The 21,051-nt window shown below is 43.9% G+C and overlaps 1 protein-coding gene across 5 annotated transcripts in view; it reads right to left on the reverse strand.

Moving 5' to 3' along the window:
* Positions 1-21,051, reverse strand: part of FGD3 (FYVE, RhoGEF and PH domain containing 3) — a 116,682-nt gene that overhangs the window by 67,642 nt on the left and 27,989 nt on the right. Inside the window, exon 1 of one of the 5 annotated variants that reach the window (XM_026102832.2) lies at positions 16,908-17,053. The exons of the other annotated variants lie outside the window; for them this stretch is intronic. The gene's annotated coding sequence lies outside the window, so the exon portion shown is untranslated. Of the gene's footprint in view, positions 1-16,907; positions 17,054-21,051 lie in introns of those variants that run through there. 5 annotated transcript variants of the gene reach the window in all.

Consider the following 21,051-nt stretch of genomic DNA (forward strand, 5'->3'; position numbering starts at 1 on the left):
TATTTAGGTGCTAAATTAAAGCAGGTAAAGGCTGCGAGCTCAGTTTTCTGCTACAGAGCTGAGTGCTACAGATGCCACCACCTTTCCATGGGAGGAATAGCTTTTCCCTCTTACCGCAGCATGCTGTCACTTCATACTGTAGAAGTTAGGAGGTATCAATTTCATCACTGAAAAGCATAATGAGGATTTTTAAACTGATTTGCTATTTTGGTAACAGAGCTGCGCATTGCAAAACACAAATGAGCTTCACATAATGCGACTCCAACAGTTCACAATAATCATTAAAGGAGAACATATTCCGCCTCTTACTGCTGCTTGGTACCTCTCCCCTTGAGGTTTGCTGGCCTTTACAGCAGGCGACAGGATCACAGAACCGCCAGGGCCGGGAGGGACATCCCTCCGGAGACGGCCTCGTGCAATCCCTCTGCTCAAAGCAGGGTTGCCTACAGCAGACTGCTCGGGATCTCGTCCAGTCAGGTTTCAACTGTCTCCAAGGATGGAGACATATGAAAGAATATATATGGATGACATATGTAATAATAACAGAACTTCTTTTTCTCTTTAATACAAATGTACTACTAAAGGTGAAGCACTTTATTAAGAAAAGGAGTCAAAAGACAATCATGTACTTCCATCTGATGAGGCTGAACACAGACAAACTGGAGAGGAATGAACAGGGCCTGGTGGTGCCCTCTGCTGCGACACCAGGAGATGGAGCTGCCACCGTACCACAAGGGCAACTGAAATTCAGAGAAACCTGTTAAAGCCTGTACGGCACTAACTGCACCAAAACAAAAGCGTCCTCAGCTCTGGGCCGCTTGCTCGCCCCTGCACTTCAAGCGCAGCGCAATCACACACGGCTGCTGGGAATCTCAAAGCTGAAACGCCCAGTAGTCGTCGCCCCTTTCAGATTCATCAGTAAATACCGGTACTGCCGCCGCAACTGCAGTACACACGTCCGTGCTCCACTTTACCCATTCTTCAGTTCCTAAAGGAGCAGTACAGCCACCGCAGGTGCCTCGGGCCCGGACACCGGCTTTTGGAGACTCTGTGCAGCCACGACGACGACCTAAGGCCGAAGCTGCGGCGACACTGCACCCGTTTCCCAGCCAACTAGGCCAGCAGACCGCCCGCAGCGCCCGCGGGGGCCCCCAGCCCCCTTGCCTTGCACAGCACCCGGCTGGTTGCTGCGTCGCTCGTTCGCTGTTCCCCCCCCCCCCCCCCCCCCCCCAATAAGGCCACATTCGGAAAGGCTTCTTGTGCTCTGCTTGCACTAACATCTTCTCGGCCTAGGTCAGTGCGTGGGGGGGGGGGGGGGGTGTTTGTTTGTCGTGTTTTGTTCTTACTCGGTGACTGACGGTCTCTTTCTAAGGACTAAAGCAAGACGAGGAAAAAGAACCCAGAAAGGTAAAAAGGGTTCAATGGGGAACAACTTAGGGATAAATAAATTGGAAGAGACTGAAAACCACTGAACTGGCCCCAGTATTTTGTATCCCAGAACCGACAGTACAGTATAAAGCACTCTTTGTTTTTATTTCACCCTGGCAAGTGCCAGAGAAAGTAACACCAACTCAAAGGCCTGGAACATGGTCTAGAGACAAAAGCTGCAGAAAAAGGAGCTGCTAGTGGTTTTCCCAGTGAAACGCCAGTTAACTGATCACATCTGTAGCCACCATTTCATCTCTCCTTTTATCTATAATTGCACTTTCATCAAATCAGTAGCTAGGAGATGTGAAAACGAGGACATTTTGTAATCGCCTTGAAGATTATTTGGACAACAGTTAGAAATCCCAACTACTAAAACCCTTGTGGCTGGCTGCTAGATCTTTGTTCAAAAGGAAAATAAATTATACGGGATCTCAGAATTGGATTACAACCCTACCAGTGGTGATTTTAAAGAAAAGTGAAACCCAAGATGAACATTTAGGTAACAATTTCAGAATCAGATCATTAGTCCAAACTATCCGTTCAAATTAATACCTCAAAAACAAAATACATATTCTCTTCCTGATGTAATAGCTCTCAATCCTAACGTATGCTAAGAAAGAGTTTGGTCTGCCGTCTCATGAAAAGCAACTGCAACTAGCACTTTCAAATATAATTGCATAGATAATAAGGATAATTATAAACTATGTTACTTGCCTGGGACGTACCTGAATGCTTGTGTTTAAAATTATATTACACAAAATACCATTTACTGCATGGCATTCCCTGTTTCAACAATTACTGCTTTTCACAAAATTTTTGCCTCATTAACCCATACTGTCCTTGATAGAGAATACTCTCTGCATACAATGTATGCTTGCTGGCAAAGCTGCATTGTTAAGGAGAAAGGACAACTGGAAATAACGGAGGGATTTAAGAATATAGCTGTTTACAGAAAATTTGGAAGCTATTAACAAAATGCAAAGAATTTCACAGTAAAAGAAAAAAGTGAAAAAAGATTATTTCAAATAATGAATGGCTCTTCTCTTATGAATTTATAATTTTCATCTTTTACATTCATTGACAGCGAAAGTATAATTCATGTATATTAGCACAATTGCCTATAAAATAGGGGTAAAAAGCTAAAATAATTATGTCTGAATTTTACACTAATTACGAAATTTTAAAATAATGAATTATGAATATTTTTATAGAGGTCAAGACCTCACAACGGGTTAAGAATACATGTTATTTCATTAATTTGTTATCATATATCTTCTATTTTATAATTGACTTCAGTTAGCCTTAGCCGCAGCAAACACCGCAAACGAAGCCTTTGAACGAGGAGCCCTTTAGAACAATACTTTACACTGAAAGCGTAAATGTTTATACTGGAGCGGGCAACAGTTATCATCAGTCAATAAACAAACAACAAAAATACACCAGTACACCTGCAGCTTCCCCAGCACGCTTTCACCTCCCTCAGCAGCACGCTGCTCAGCACGCGCCAACGCTCGCTCGGCCGACGGCGAGCCCTCCAGAGCCCCCAAAAAACAAATGAGAAAAGAACCAGGGCACTTGGCAGGCAGCCTTAAACCATGTTTTGCTGTTAATAAGCTCTCGTGCACACAGTCGTCCCCACGCTGGTCCCCGGCTGCCCCTGTCGCGGGACCAGAGCAACCAGTCGCAACTACCAGCACCTTCCAGGGTGGAAAAGCTCTGGTCAGGTACCACCATGGCCAGGGACAGGGGAAAGACGACCATTTTTCAAACAACAAGCACGTGCTTGAGGGGTGTTTTAAAATTTAAAAGCTCGTTTGCACTACTGATCACGAGGAACCTGGACTACCTATCTTCTGATACCTCTCCCCTCGCGGGAGGCAGCGGCGCTGACAACATAACTAGAGGAACGCTAGAGACAAATGGAAAAGCTCCGGTTAATCCGTCTGCTTTGCTGGCCACAGATCGGAGAGGATTTATCCCTGCCCTATAATCCACTTTGCCTCCAGAAAGGAAGCAAATAAATAAGCAATGCATCCCAGGGCTTTCGCTCACACGAAAGGTATGCTGGAGGTCAGTATGCGCCCTGCCATATTTCTCAGTGAAAGTCACTGCAGGTGATTTTCCTATTACTTGTTTAAAAATGGCTCTAACACAGACAAATTCAATTTTGGATCTGCGGCATATTTTCACTGTGGTGCTCCTTCTCTGGCTAGATAGGAGGACACAACTTCTAAATCCTTACTTCTCTAAACAGGTGTTTAGGAAAGCTATTCTTTGACCGCAGTGATAATTTTCCTCCCCAGAAAGCAGCCATTTTCCCACTCTCAGACGCCCGGAAAGGCGATATGCCTTTGCTCGCCTGCCAGTCGACAGCCCACTTTTCCCCATGGCACATGCACAAAACACACAACAATTGTTTGCTTGCTCCTTTTTTCCCCCACAAACAACAGATTTCTGTTTCCCTCCCCAAAGGCACTAACGCAGCTTTTGTGCAGCAGGAAATACAGCCCCACGCGCCCAAACCGACACAGACAGCCGAGCCCGAGAAGGCACCTTTCACTCCCCTCAACAGTCGTTTCTCAGGGATAATTTCTAACCTACCTGTTCTAGATTAACCATCAGGTGGAAATTCTCCATGGCACCATCTACTCAAGGCTGAAGTTTAACCTGATCTTTGGCTTTAATCTTTTTGTGCACCTCAGTTTCCAGGTATAAAATGGGAGAAACGCTGCTCCTTTACCAAGGGAAAGCGTTATGAAAATAAACCCAACAGGCGTGTGTCGAGAGAGAGGCACAGCGCACAAGCTGCACCAGAGAAACACAAAATGAGCTTTCCACTTTCTGAAAGCAGCAAATGCATTTGGCATAAGAAAAGTGTGACCAGGGGAAAAAAAGATCGCATATAATTTGTGTATAATGCCTGGGTCTTTTTTGCATTGATAAGTTTAATTTAGGAGATTCCCAATAAATGTTTTCATGATCTTCACATTCTTTAAAAGTCATCTGAAAATATAATTAAATAATATTTGAATTCCAGAGTGCCTAGTACAAAGTACATGGAGTTGTCAAGATAAGTGACCCAACCAGAGATGTCCCCCAAATATTTCAGTTCAGCGATTTAATTTGATGATAGAATTACAAAGGTTAGACTACAGTTAAATAAATAATGCCTTCCAGCTGTCTAAACCATCCAAAATAATATCAGCAACAAGCTTTTTCATAGCAATTAAAATTCAATTTTTTCACATATTCTAGACTGCATTATAAGTTGGGGTTTTTCATTCCTTGCATAGAGTAAAATATATTTTATTCATAACATTTGCAGAATTACAAACAGAAAAGCTAGAGCCATAACAATACATTCGTTTCTGTGACTAAAGAACGGCAGTTACACTTAGTGGCATAAAATCTCAGTCAACTTAGTGATCTGTCGGCACCACAAATGATAATATTAAGTAACGTGTAATTTCAAAATTTGTTTTTCAACATTGGAAAAAAAAATCATTTTAAACCTAAAAATTGTTTCTCCCTCCTTAAAATTCACCTGAAAGGCAGACTGCAGGATTCGTAATGTTTGCATATGAAGTGGCAAAGGCTGCCAAATCAAGTAGCTCTGGCATTCAAAGACGATGCAAACAAGTCTATTAAGGGTCCCTGCCATCTGGACACCGGGGACGGGGAACGGCGGGGGAGGAGGCTCCGCTCTCCCCAGGGAAACGCCGCGCACTGCGAGACGATCATTACCGCTATTATTTATACCACGCCATCGATGTTCAGTGACATTTTACAGACAGATAAAAGACTGGACCTCCTACCCTTGGGGATCAAAATCTGCTAGGACAGCGCAAACCCCTATGAGCAGCACTAGCACAAACCTTTATGGTGAGGCCCAAGCAGGCTACACACACACTGCAGCCCCTTCGGGTGAGGACGCTTATTCCTGCCTTGGCCGACTCGTTGTGCAAGGCATCAAGAGCTTGTGCTGTGCTGCTGAGTGGAAAAACTTGGGATCCACACAGAAATAACTCAGTCCCATGGGGCTCCCTGTGATCGGGGCTCAGCAGAAACACCAGGGGGAATTGGGAGTGCAAGGACAAGTTCTGGAAATTTACTCTAGCTTTGAATCGAAGTTCAGTTTTTTTCCCACGTCCAATTCTTCCCTCCAGCTCAAAGAGGGAAGGAGACCACAAAGTTGGGAACTTTCCGGAGTAAGCGGATGATGCATGGGGAACACTCAGACACTGCAGTGACAGCCGCTAGGTTAAACTGTAAAAATTGTGAACTGTAAGAAGATACCACACTGAGAAGGAAGGTCAGCCTGTGACTGCGAAGGCCACAAGTCAGAACCAGCAACACCATGACGCATTCTGCTCCTACTGAACCTTAACTGACAGCCTTTAACTTCCCTTGCAGCACGGCTGTAGAAATGAGTATTTTAGTTCATCTGCGGGTGGCATTTTGCCTCATTTTACAGATACACGATCACCATAATGTGGTACTAGCTATCTAGCAGCAGGATAACTTTTCCGTTTCACTTGCACTAGGTACAAATCCCTATTCCATCCGACGTTGCATCATGAGATGGATGTTAGCAACAAGCTCTCCAGAAGCCAGCAGGCAATGGGAAGAAACACAGGCAAATATTTAACACCAAAAAAACCCAACTGCCTTTCTTCTCCCTCTGACGCCTGCTCTAGACAGGACACCACACCAGCCTAACCCGGATTCATTTGAAAACTGACTCAGAATATGGGCACCTCCAGTTACCGCAGTTTAACAAATTACTGCCACCTGAGAAGACCTGCCACCACCAGCTACGCGATCAAAGAGAGAAAGCAACCTCGAGCTGACAGCTTGCATCTCACAACTGGGGCAGGCCAACAGCTCACCCACCAACCACGCTGGCAGCGAAACCCAGAGATGGCAACTGCCTCCTCTGCCACAACTTGATTGCGAGCAGTTGCACTCCCAAACTCGTCACAGGTTCAAATTCTTATTTTGCTTTAGTGTATTCCTAACTGATTTAATTAAAAAAACCCAAAACAGTCAAACTTAAATAGGAGTGTCTCAAAGGCCAGTACCAGCCCCTTAACAACTTCCATTCAATTCACATTTTCAGGCTACCTGCAAACAGACGCAAGGCTTAATAGTACAAAAGGACTCTGCATCCAGCACTGCAGAAGCAGCAAGTAAATTCTCTTTTCTTACTTGACTTGAAGGTTAAAATTGGAAAAAAATTCATTTCTAGAAACTTTTTCAAGTGTTTTGTTTTTCAATAAAAATTTCTTCTGAGAACTGAAAAGGGGAAGAACTCTCACTAAGCAAAAACTTTCTCATAAGCAGCACTCATCCACAACCGAAAGAGAAACAACATTTCACTACTTCTAAATCCACCTTATCTTACAGGTACTACAATAAGGGACCAGAGCAGATGAAGCAAGACACTTTGGGGAGCAAGGGGTCTGGCAGAAAGCTGTTCTTAAACAATTCAGGCCCTGCTCGTTGGCTATTAATCGCAAAAGGTAAAGGTAAAATTGCTTTAAAGATCTTGCATATTTCTGACAACCATTCACATGTAGTTCTTGGATGAATAAAATTTGAAGGTTATAATTTTGTTAGGAGAAATGTCTCAAGCAAGAATGTGCTCATGTGCAAAGCAGCACAAAATAGATTTTTTTTTCCTTTTTAAATGCCACTTTAAATGTGCATTCACCACCTTTCTCACAATCAGTCCACTGTTGTTACTGCAGTGTAAATACCGTGTGTGCACACACACGTACACGCAACCACCGGCCATCTGATATAAATGAGCTCCGCAACCTGCTCCAGCGCGCAGCTTCCTTCAGCCCAGTCCTGAGCCCTGAACCCCCGTCTCGGAAACACTTCTTGCGTAGCATAAAGCTATAAACAAGACCACTGAAATCAATAAAAGATTCAGGCCAGGTTTTAATTAGCTTGTTTTTGTTTGTTTATTTTTACAGAACCACTTGATGAATTTTTCTTTTGTCGTTTAATATCGAGGAGGAAAGAGGTTAGTATTTGCTGTGGATAATTATCTCTGAAAGCTAAGCTCATCTTTCTGCACAACGCTTTCAAAGGTAGACAGACAAATTACAGCAGATAGCATCAGTACCATTCACAATGCCATATTTTGCAGCAGCTCTTTATTCTTCGCTTTGTCCTTAACAATGCTTAAACCAATTGCTGATTTGTCCGGATAATTAACATCCAAAATCCGATTCTTCACAGATGAATTGGAGCGAGTTCGAGTACCCGTGACTGCCGCTATTCAGCAGCGGCCAGTCCTCCCTCTGTGGACAAGGGCTGAAGTCTTCCCGCACATTGAAGACCATGTAATTACCGAGCTTGGAAGGAACGTAATCTGTACCACTAAGAAAAATATTAATAGTGGTATGATCAGTGAAGGATAAACAAGAAAGCAATATTTTACCATGGCAAGAAACAAAAGTATGGATTTGCAAAAGCCAATTGCCTACATTACGCACAGCTATGTTGAGAAACAGTAAATACACAGGTAGAAAATTATTCAGGAAGGGAACTGGATTGTCCAGGGTTCAAAGAAAACATACAAAGTCTGGTATGTGTAGACTAGCTTTTATTTTTCCATTTGCTCATATCAATCTAATTATCATTATTACCATGAGTAAGCCTGTGGCAAAGTTATTTTTAATTGATCTTTCCAAAGATGAATTTTTCCTCTATTTTGACTTCCCTACCCAAAATTTTGCCCGTAAGCTCAGCAGAAGATCTGGCAGTACGGAAACCATTTTGGGTGAACATGATGCAATTTCTGGCCAGTAGCACTGCAACAGTACTGGCTGCCACAGCAGCTATGGCCAGTGAGCACCCTGCATCCCGATTTGCGGCCAAGACTACGTTTAGCTTTCCAGACATCCCAACCGCAGTGTGCATTGCTGCCGTTCCCGCCACGTATTCGCAAACAACAGCAAGCCCAGAGCTTTTTGCAGGTTACCCTCTAGCTAATCACAGCCAGGACTCGGTGCACAAATAAACTGCCAAGAACAGAACAGGATTTGCTGTGGCCATCATAGCTACAGGACTTGGGCAAGGCAAGTTTTGTAGGTAGAAGGGGATTTTTTTGTTTTGATTTGTTTTTAAGATCAACTGGTATAGATGGAAAAATATGAGAATCTCTATGACAAACAAGCCCTTCTTCAGGATTCATTTCACCCGTCTTTAGGATTCATTTCCTAGACCTGTCAGTAGAAAAACATTTCAGCTCTTGCAGGTACTGTCTAAAGTACTCCTTTCACTGAAGACAAATGTCCTCTACACTAAAGAGGATTGATGTAACCACCTGCTGCACTTGAAATACTGAATAATTGCCTGAATTATTATTCACAGTATTATTTAGAGCTACCTCACACACAGCAATGGATCCATCTATATATGCCAGAGGAGCCATTCTTGCAACACCAGTTTTAAAGTTTTCCTTTGGCCTCACTACTGAAGCCATTGACACCTTGTTGATAAACTGGTGTGATGTTAAACTTGGGCTCTTGGTCCTCGCTGTCCCTTTCCTCCCGTTCCTCAGTTAAACTACACAGCACAGAGACGCCCACACTTGTAGAAGACCATGGACGGAGGGGGGCAGTTTCCACTGTCTTCAGCAGGGCGACTCTTAATTCGCACAGTAAATCCTGGAACTGGGGGTTTGGATGCAAAACAAAACACAGAAAGGGTGCAGGGATGGGCACATTGCCCACTTTAAATGCAGGTGCTCAATCAGTTATCCTGACAATTGCTTAAAAACCATGAGCAGTATCATGGAGACAACGGGATGCAGTCAAAAAGAGACTGGAGATGAAGCCGAAGCGAACAGAGAGGCACACTATACTGCTTTTCTCCATTTACTCAGTTCAGTAACTAAGCCAATTGGTAAACAAGTGCTGGCTACCACTGCACAAAGCTTTGAAAATTTGCCTGTAGAAAGTTCCCAATACACACAGCTTCACTTTTTAATGCTTTTATATTGACACTTTTCAATTTATTTATTTATTGAAGTCAACAGACAACTTCCAGCAAACACTGTATGTGCCTTCAGACACCATGGATTTCATCCCTTCTCCCAGGGCATGGTTCAAACCAGCAGCAAATGAATATTCTGAAAGATTTCCACGTCCCCCTGGATTTAATTAAGTGGCTTAGAAATAAAGCCATTTCACATTAATTTAATGAAGAGATTCACATCATATTTGAGAGAACACTTTAGTCAGTTTTCAGGTATGGAGGGATGAAGAGAACACAGAATTTTCCCTGCTCTGAAAAAAATCATCATTCTTTCCTCACCACACCTCAACCTAAAAATGAATATTCATCCAAACTGCTGTACTTTCGGCACACAATGCGGGACAAGTGCAAGAATAAATTAGAATGTATTCTTTAGATAATTTAGCTGCCAAAAAGCTCAGCTGAGTATTTCTGGGCTCTGGACTGTTAGCTTCTATTTCTAAATTTTAAATAATAATAGAAAATAGTTAATGGATAGTTGCCATCAGGATACTCTGCTCAGGACAGGCACAAGAGACTGCTGCTAAGAGAATGCGTATGGTAAAAATGACTTATTTCCACATAAAAGACAAAGCAGTCTTACAAAACAAGGTTACAGACATTCCCTAAAAACTCTCATTGTTTCAAGAATACGCTAAATATAGCAACACTTGAATTCTGCCACCCACATGTCTTTTTCAATTGCAATGATACAGCCATTTAATCTAACCAGCTATGCCTCTGTCCTGAGCTATCCTTGCTGAAAACCACTGCCAAACAGATGAGTATAAAAGTAGGAAGACACAAAAGTTCCTTCTGCAACGTATTTCCTATGCATTTTTACCTTAAAGTTAAAAAAAAAAGGTATATATCCTTAAAGTTAACCAGAACTAAAGGAAAAATACCATCATTAATGGGACTATTTGTCTGTCATGCCCTGACAGTTTAAATTTAACTTTCTAATTATTAGTGCAGGGTTTTGTTTGGGTTACTCAGGGTTTATATTTTACCCTAGCTGTTATTCATTTCCCAGGAACACTGATGATATTAGTGTAGTTTGAGCAATTTTAAACAAAGCCAAGCAAAAAAGAATTCATTCTAAAATACAGGCAGTCTTCTCCCAAAACAGACAAGAAACTAATCACACAAAGAATTAATTATCATGAATTATTTTCATTGAATTGACAACTTATAAATTCTGGCACATGGGGAAAAAAGCATGAAACAATTCTACTCTCAAAACGATTCTTACCATTTTAGATACGTGGCCACTTTTGGTGGTAGTGCTAAAGCAGCAGGCGTTTAATAGTTTCCCTTATTTACCTTCATCCTATTTTTCCCATATAAATATGGACATTACCATAAAAGAAGAGAAATCCTCCTAATACAGCACTGTCAGTAAGTTTTATTCAGTGGATTCTTCTCCTAATGCTACAAATTTCTCTGCAAGCGCACTCTCCCGTGTGACGTGGTGCCCAGGCGTACGGGCTCCACTGCTGCGCCCTGCGGTGAGGAGCCCTCGTGGACGATACGTGAACTTCAACCACAAATGAACTTCTTGTTTTATAGCCATATTAGCATGACTACGCTTAGATGAAAGTCTCACCGAGAGAAAGAGCTTTTAATACAGGTACAGTCGCAGGCAAGCGTGGTCAGACCGAGCTCCTGTGCTGTGCCAGGCCTGGCCCAGGGCAGCAGGAGGATGCGGCGGACCGAGCCTGACTCTCGCAGACCGTACCCAGGATGCTACGCAGGAAAGCAGAGCAGTTTTGACACCAGAACCTGGAAACGGCAAGACACGTGGGTAATCCCATCGGTTTCAGGGAGATGGCTCACATGAGTACGACTACAACACGTACCATGCAAACGCTCACCTACATTTTTCAAAGCAGGGATTACAAATGTGATTCAGAAGTGGTTTATGGGTCACAGTGCCACAGAAAGTCAGTAAGACATTGGATTTTGTAAGCACTGCCTCAATGCAGAAAACAAGTTGCCCGTATTTAAGCTTCACAACACCTTCTGTTACTGGGATCTCCACTCTGACGAGGGCTGTGCTGAAAGAACATGATGAATGACACAAATAATGGTTTCAAAAAGCCCGTTTAGAAACCCATTACGTACCTTATCTGTTGCAAAGCTACAGAAATGCAACTAAGAACATGAAGGCAATAGAAAGTACAGTTAGAAACTCAAAATCTAGTGTTAATATTAGACAGAAGACATTCTCCAGTACTGTTACCAAAGTAGGAGCCACCAGCTGTCAGCAATGCTCAGTCTTTCCCTAGTCTCAGTCCTCCATGACCTAAATATTCACTGATTAGTACTTCTATATATTTAACTCTTTAAGGGCCCCGTCCTATGATGAACTGAACCTCCTGCTCTGTTTCTCTATCCAGACTGCTTAAAATGAACACAAGAGCATTAGGCAGCCCCTTTGTAAGGGGAACTTAACACCTCACAGGATCAGGCCATGAACTCCATCAGTCCTCTGTGTGCCATAGCTACTTACATACTACACTTAATGGCAACTGCCATTCATTCTGCTTTTCATAGGAACATTTCCAAAATGCGACATTTTAACAACACCAGGCCATTCAGCAGCAGAAAGAAATGGTAAATACTGTGTTAGAAGGCAGAATTTAACACAGGGGCAAGATACAGATCATGGGACTACACACGCGCCTTTATACGACACTTAACTTGGTCTAACTAGTCTAACATAAGGAGTCATCCTGCCCTGCTCCCTCAACCACACACACACTAAATTATTCTTGGATGTTAGGTGTTTGTCAGGGCAATAAATTGATGCAGCTCTGCATTGATCCAACTCATCCCACGTGCAGGGAAGTGATGCGAAAGCAGGCTGCACTTTTGGTGGAAGCCAGCGAGACCACGGTAAGCAGAGCGTGGAACTGGACTCTGAAATGCTTCCTACCATGGTACAACCTATAGCACAGCAATTTGGACAAGCCCCGTGCTCTGCAGAACCCTGGGAAATGGTATGATTTACAGCCACACAACTGGCCAGCTGCAGAGGCACTGTGTATCAATTACTTTTGCCTAAGAGCACGGAAAAGAAAAATACAGAAAAATACCTCTTGCTCTGCAACAAAATGCTTTCACTGGGAATGGGCAGTATTGAAAAACACATCAAAATACTGATTTTTTTTTTTAAACAAATTCATCATTGCAAACAAAATAACCACAATTTCATCATCTGGCTTCCTCAGACCATGAAATTTCAATAGTCATTTGATACATTTAACCCAAGTTAAAACCAAGTTGGTTTTGATAAGCAGTGAAGCATTTTCTCCAGACCTTACTATTATTTTTGTGGCAAGGGCTTTTTTAATTGCTATATTCACATTTTTAGTGGAAATGAAACTTCAACTGATCCCATTTTAAGTGAAAATGTCCTATTTTGACTTTCCGGTGGAACATGTAAGTATAAAAATATTTTTCGGGGGGTGGGGGGTTGGGGCAAAAAACCCAAGCACAGAACAATAGTTCTAGAAAAACAGAACTCAATTTTAACACTGAATTACGAATTCTTTTTTGGTGGAGGGGAGGGGGGAGACAGTGGAAGGCGTCCTATAACCTGGAGAGAATTTTTGGACCTAGGACAAGGATAATTACACAAAGGTTCCTCGGGGCAGTCTGTAAACCAGCACCCCTCACGTACTAGGGAAAGAGCAAGAAGAAGATAACACTACAAGCCCGTGCCAACCTCAAATACCAGGCTGCTCCAAGTAAGATACTGCAAATGAAGACGGGTTCTGTTCTGGACCTGAGAAGACTGAAACCAAATTTTCCTTATCCCACTTCAAAAGGGACAAAATGAATAGGGGGCAGGGGAGGGATTGCCTTGATTTAGGGTGAATATCGGTGGGCTGTTAAAGCACTACTGCTAACATCAGATAGAGTAAAAAGCATAATTTCAATCTCCAGGACCCTTAAGTACCAAGAATCCTGCAATGACAAGTATGTTTCAGCCCTATCTGTCCCATGCCCACTGGACACTCATACGTCTACAGGGATTTCACATAGCATTTGCACGAGCACGTTGCCTCACAGCAACAAGCAAGAGGTTTCACTCTGCCTTCCTAAAAAAAAAAAAAAAAAGAAAAAAGCCTACCACATCACACACACACACACACACGCACACTTCAAACCACCCTGCTATTCCCAGGCTACACCTCGGTGAGGGAGGATTGGTTGGGATTTCCTTACAGTACCAAACCTGGCTCCCACCCTGGGAACAGAAGGGAGTAATTTATTCCCAAAGGCAAAACAGTGACCCTCTTGGCTCGGCAAAGGATTTAGTTGGCATGATTACCACGTCTAACTCCAGTATTTCTAGGTACACAGAGTAGGTAAGACCCAAAGGGAGCGATCGGAGCAGCTTAGATCTACTTCTGGTCTGGTCTTTTTCTTTTCTATTCCCAAATTCATGACTTTCAAATTTTTGCCTCTGGCATTGAAGGTAGGTTTCTAGTTTTAAGTTTCTTGAAAGCGCAGTATGAAACCACAGAAATCTGCACAACCTAACTCCATTAGACTCCTGCTCTTGTTGTTCTCATCACTGATTTATCTCACTGTTTTGAGCCTCTGGCTCAAATAAAAACTGTTCTCAGATACTGAAGATGAATTTCCAATGCACTGGCTTTTCTGCACAGTTGCTGCAGTTGAAATCATAGTCTAAGTACTGTTAAGGAGAAAGGGAAATAGGCTGTGTCACACAGACACGTGGTTCTTCTACATCAAAGAAAAGGGTCCAGTTCTACAAAGCTCTGGATAATTCCTGTTAAACATTATTTGGAGCTTTAGCCTACGTGTTAGATAGAACTCATCACTTTTCCGAGTTAAAAAAAAAAAGAACTCATTATATTATTACTTCGCATGGCAGCAAGTAAAAACATCAGTTTGATGGGAGTGAAGAGGAAAACCTCTGGCTCTTCATTTTCTCACGTCAGGCAGATACGGTAATAGGACGTAGACAAGAGCCTCTGTCATGTTGTATTTGCTTTTTAATTGACTTAATACTGAAACATTCTTGCAACTCTGACACAAGAGCAGGCAAGCCCCTATGTTCTTGGAAGATGTCAAAGATACTATCCTTCTCCTCAAGATTTACATAGCATAAAGCACAAGCGACAACTACAATGATTTTACTTCAATTTATCTAAATTTGAGGGGGAACCCCCTACTACATAAGTCTGATATCTTAAAAATGTTTAATCACCCTCTTATGATGACATTGAAAGGTCACCTACGCCATCTCCAGAGAACATCTCCTACACTTGCAGCACTTACCACACGTCATTCCACTCACTCCGCTATAAACTACACGGATTGCTCTTACAAACACGAAACAAACACCTCTGCTCCCATCCCAGAAACCCTGCTAAGAGGAGGCAGAGGAAAGCACTAGGGAAAGACCTCCAGAAAAGCTGTCAGCTCCTCAGAGGAAATACTCCCCAGAAGATTCATGAGTGAGCTTGGTCACCTCGAAACATTAACCTCAAAGGAAGCATCTGTCTCAGCCAATGCACGTGCCAACAACCATGGGAGTGGGGATCAGGCTCCAGATGGTCTCCCACCACCACTCTCCCAAGGAAGCCTCTCAGGCACTTAGCTACAGGCACTGCTTTTCCTTGCACACCCTCTCTAACACGGCCAGTCTTTCATTCCCTTCCGAATGGAGCCATCACCTCAGAGGAGCTTGAAGTGACCTCTGCAGACTAACCTACGGCAGACTGGAAAAAACCGAATGGTGACATTTGAACAGCCTGACACAGGGGAGGGAACTGAACATGAATTTCGCCCACCCTGGACCTGCAGTCAGCCCCAAAGATGGGGAAAGAAGAGCTATCACAGCTGTCTTGTGAGCAGCCTGCCCCTGTTCACACGTGGTAGGTGCATTCGAAGGTACCCTGAGAAAAGAAGGGTGGAAGAGCGCTTTGTTTCTCGGCCACGACTGGCCTTCTTTCTTCCCCCATCCCTTAGCTCATGCCAGAGTCCAGCCTCGTCTGCACAGACGTGCTCTTACGCATTCACTCACATATAACTTTCGGCAGTCCCCAGACGGCCCATGTCCCACGTGGCAACGCCGCTGTAACACAGCAGCCTCCAGGACCACGCAGGAGCTCGGCAGAAGTTTCCAGGGCTGCAACACTGGACTCCCAGGAAATGTAAACACCTAACTCGTACTATAGGTGTCAATGTCCTTGTTTGGATCCCAGCTTTGTTCTATAGCACATTATATTTTTATACACATTATATATACCGAACAGTGTTTAATCAGTAAAACTCTACACACAATTTACCTTAAAAGCTGAATATTGTTAAAAGCATAGTACCAACAGGAGCTGTAAGATATTCCTTCAAGCATTTCAGAATACATAAATGACAAATATTTAGAAAACAACAAAACAGAAAAGGGGTGGAGGGAAAATCTGATCCAGGTCCCCATGTTGTCATGGTGACTTCACAGCCATTATGTACTTCAGACACATTTAGAAGAAAGCTACATTTTTATGCCTCCCCAGCCAAATAATACAAGGAAAAACAAAAATCCTGCCAGCCTGTCACAAGCCAATCAAATGGCAATGCAATTCTTTGATCAAGCATCATCTCTAAAATATTTTCATCAATACTATGATTGCACTGCAATTCATGTCCTCAGATAACATGAAAACAGAAACGAGCAGAAAATTAAAAACAATAAGCTGTCAGATTAACTTATCATACAAAATGATACTGTTTGAAATGTTTCTGACAACTGTTGTATTAGACAGATGTTTCTGCTCTCAGAATATTTAAAAATAATTACTTACAAAATCATTTCATTCCTCCCAATTTGCAGATACTGCTGGCAAGCAATTGCTTTTCTTTTACCAAGTACTACTAGTTCCACATGCTGCTCTTATCAGACACAGCAAACAGCCTTAGCCTGCTCAAATATAATAAAATCCTCTCAACATCTACACGCAAATGCTGCACAAATGCGGATTTCAGAAAGCATGCACTGTCGAGATCATAAAATCAATCCTGCTCATTACGGCAGGAAACACAGCAAACGCTATACCACCAGATTTCAAATTGCTCGCACCGAACACACACTGTTAAATGCCCCTAAATATGCCCACTTCCACACCAATAAAAGACAAAACGCATAACATATCCAAAGAGCAGGCATCTGTTAAGACACCATTTTCTAAATGATACCTGAAAAGACATTAAAGACTCCATGAGAAAGCAAGATTTGCAACAGATCCCAGCACGAGCGCTTACCAGCCGCTCACCAGCGCAGCCCGGCCAGCCATCTGCCCGGCACCCCCCGCGCCGCTGCAGAAAACTGCCACATCCCCTCCACGGAGCGGTACTGCCGCGAGCCCCCTCCCGCCACGCTAATCAATTAATGAAGCACGACTGTTTCTCCTTACTAAGCAGTGTGCAGACACTAGGTCACTTGAAGGTTGCCCGTTCTTCCCTGCTTTCGGGCCTCCCAAGTAATAACTGCCCATCCAGATTCAGCTTTTTTTTTTTGTTTTAAATATATATTCATTCAGAGCTGTAGGAATACACTCAGCCCTTGACAATGCCAGCTTGCATGATGAAAGAGCAAAAGTAGTTTTCAGGCTGCAGAATGCCTTCGAAGGGTTTCCATGGAAATAAATGTGGGAAGGGGAGGGGGCTCCCGGATGACAAATGCTGCTACTAAATGGAGCCGCTTTAAAGGACGGAGGAGTGGGTGCTCTACAGCAGGAGAGGGCTGGAGCACAACAGGCATTTTACTATCACTGCTAGAATTCCACCTGTGCTTAGTTGCATTAATTTTTTCAAAATGAAAGTAAGGAGTGCATGCAAACCTGTTTAAAAAAAAAAAAAAAAAAAAAAAAAAAAAAAAAAAAAAAAAAAAAAAAAAAAGCTAAACTTCTCCAGGAGGCAAAGGGCATGAAATGAGGGCTGCATACGGGCACTCCAAAAAGAAGTTGAAGAACTGGAAAAGAACTTTATTTACATATTGAAATTAGCACAGATGGGAATTAATGTTGAAATTTTGATTAAAAATTGGTTGACAAGGATGAACCTGTTGCAGAGCTAAGACTGTAGTAAGGATGACTAGTTTCAGGAAAGCATGATAAGGAGCATCGTCTTATTAAAATGCAGGGTAGCATTTTTGCTACTGGCAATTATAATGCATATTTTGAAATATATCACCTCAGTGATTTTGCTTTTGTTAGGAGAACCTAGAAAAAGCAATAATCAAAAGCAAAGCGGGAAAAGCCAGTGCTGTGACACTGCTACACTGGCTGCTCCTATGGCAGGGGCTGTGCTGGCAGCACTGAAGCTGCGCTCGCCCACCCCGCGTCTTGCCGAACACCCGCTAAAAGTCAACCAAAATAATCCACGGTAGACTGCAGCCTGGCACCAAAGTCCCAGCAAGAACAGCTAATAAATGACGTGGTTCTAAAGCATTGTTCAAGGCACTAAAACTTAAAAATATTTTGAGGCAATGATGCTAGGCACACTGGGCCAAAGCTGTGCTCATGTACACAGTCTGCACTAAACACAGCTGTAAAGGCTCCAATTATCATTGTGAGAAAAAGGAGAAAAGAAAATGAGTTGCAACATCCACATACAACACAGACACTATACGTAATGACATTAATGCAGTGCTTCTAACCGAAGCGCAACCCTCGCTTTCCAATAGTCGCCATAAAAGAAGAGCAACTTTTACAGACGTCAGTTTGCCATTAACTATTATTAAAATAACATACCTAAACTTTGCATGCTTGAAAGCACCGATGCACTCTCTCTGAACACATGGGTATTCTTACAGTTTCTTTTTTTTACTAGAAGTTGTCCAATGCAGAGCCCCGCCGCAGCACACCAGACCTCCCGGCTCCTTGACCTCTCCTTCGAGGACATCAGCAGACCTGCGTTATGCAGCAGACTATTTCAGATTTGTCCGCACAGGGAGCAGCTGTCTTCGCTCCTCAGCTCCCTCCTCGTGCCCCGGCTGCACGTAGGGGACGAGGAGACGCTACCAGGGTCATAGGGCCCCCAGAAAGGTGGCGGATACCTCCCAGCCACGGGGGCCAGAGAAAAAACAGAGGGGGAAGGAGAAGACAAACTAACATTGTATTTTTTATATAAGCCACCCCTTGAAGGTGGGCTGCGAGGACAGCGATGGCAAAGGGCAGGGCAGAGGCAGCCCGGCCGAGGGGGCAGGCGCTGCCGAGCCCCCCCCACACCGCCCGCAGCCAAACACGGCTGGGCCCGGCAGCACCTGGGCGGCTCGGTGCCAGGCGGGGAGCGGAGCGGAGCAGCACAGACAGCACGCGGCTCCTGATCGCTTCGTGACATCACCGTAAAAACGAGCCGTGCTGATCACACGGTACCCAAATTGCACAGCACGCGGCTCTCAGCGCTCCCCCTGCTCCCGCAGCTGCCCCCGTCCTTACGGCTTTGCGATGGCTAACGGCAAAGCGTCCCTCCAGGCAACACCCCGCTCTCCCAGCGAGCCCCAGGAAGATCTCGGCGCGGCGCTGGGTCTGCCAACGCGAACGCAGCAGAACGCCCCGAAACGCCAGCCGCCCCGAACAAACAGTGCGGGAGGGCCAGAACGGCCTGAAAACCCCAAGAGCTGGGAGCCAGAGAAGCCAAAGGGCAAAGGAGGAGCTCTGCTCGCTGGGGGCATGCGGCAGTGCCCCGCGTGACAGCTCGGCGCGCAGCTCGTGCCCTACCAGGGCCCACGCGTTTCCCATCGGGGCCTGCAGGCCGGCCCCGGCCCCGGCGCCAGGCTGGCAGCACCAGCGAGCCCGAGGCAGTGGGGGCCAGGTCATCCGGCTGGGACGTTTTGGAAAATTGGGGGGGAAAAATATTCTGGAGACCTTAACTCCTTTATCAAACTAGCTTGAAACGCGCCAGCGGCCTCCAGCACAACGAGGGGCAGAGGACACGACGGCACAAGCCGCGCTTCCTCAGGAAACGGGAGCAAAGAGCGATGCCGCCGGGGCAGCTCGGCACGCTCGGGGCGCTCAGCACGGAGCCGCGCAGCTCTGCCACGGCTCTCTGTAAGAGGTGGCTGGCGGGCAGGGACCAGCAGCAGACCACCGGGATGCAGCAGAAGACCAAGGAATTGCTGGAATAACGTATATACTCTGACTTCTGCTGCTAATCAAATGTACAGATGTGTGTGTGTATATATGTATATTTATAGTCATACATGTATGTGTATATATGTTTTTAGTCATGTGTATACATATACACGCACACTATATAAAATATACACACACATTATCCATACACATGCACAATTATATACATGTACATATACACGCACACTATATAATATACACACACACTATCCATACATATGCACACATATGTGTGTGTGTGTGTGTGTGTGTGTGTGTGTGTGTGTGTATATGTATATATACCTCATACATAGCCAAACATTCCCAGCAATGGCAGCCAGGAGGCTTCTTCAAGGAGTCCCTGGACAAGTACGGCATTACCGCTTTCGACCCTGCAACAGCTACATCGCCATCGACTCGTCCAAGCATACATCGCAGTGATTAAGTGGCTAATACCCCTGAGCTGGAGGAAAGTAACATACATATCATACGCCGTTTCCTAGTAACGAGGCAAGATATCAGATGTGCAAAGCTGAGGGGGGGAAAAAAAGAAAAAAAACAGACTTTTTTTTTAACACTTTCTTTCATTGAGATAGAATAAGGGTAACAAAAAACGACAAGTGGATGGCTATTTATTACTATGTGACCTTTTGTAATCTTCTTGAAGCTTTTTATTACAATTGTTCACACTCAAAGAAATGAAGAATTAATCTGCCAGTTGCTGGTAGCTTTTAGATTATTGATAACCTCTTGCCAGAAGAAAAAAGAGACATAATTAAAAAGAAGAGGCCATTGTTAAGCATAAATTAACACTTCAAATCAAGTACACAGCAAAGCAGGCAGTGAGGAGATACCTGATACTTATTTAACACTGACAGCTACATTCACCTGTGAGTGAAACAAAGACGAGCATTGTCAGCCCGCGAAACTGCAACACTAATATTTGCTACAGACACTCGATTCGCTAAGTATTAACAGCATCGGTAGTTTCACGTAGCAAAATTCACCAGAAATCCCCACAGGACACAAAGAGACTCATTCAAGCCATATGGTAACGCTCCGCTAAAGACAGATTTTGGAAGGCTGTAAAAACATTTAAATAACAAACAAAAAATCTACAATTGTCATCTTGTCTCCGAGCTACACAAGCACACCTTGTGAACGCGTTACTGCAAAACGACCACGAGCGAGATGATACACCGGCACAGGAAAGTGGGGATTTACAGAAGGATCCGCTCTGTACAGGGACAATCTGTGGTTTGCAACATGTATTTTTACCATTTTCTCCTGCTCAGAGCTGACTGTGTGGGTAGCTAGACAATCACAATGCCTTTTCATGAACCGTATAGTTTTTCCACATATTCTGACCTAGTCCAAAGTCACTACAAAAGAAACCGAAGCGATTTTAATAAGGTTACTTTTCAACCCCCTCTGTAAGTTTTCA

The sequence above is a fragment of the Dromaius novaehollandiae genome, chromosome 12 (genome assembly GCF_036370855.1).
Source record: "Dromaius novaehollandiae isolate bDroNov1 chromosome 12, bDroNov1.hap1, whole genome shotgun sequence".
Lineage (NCBI taxonomy): Eukaryota > Metazoa > Chordata > Aves > Casuariiformes > Dromaiidae > Dromaius > Dromaius novaehollandiae.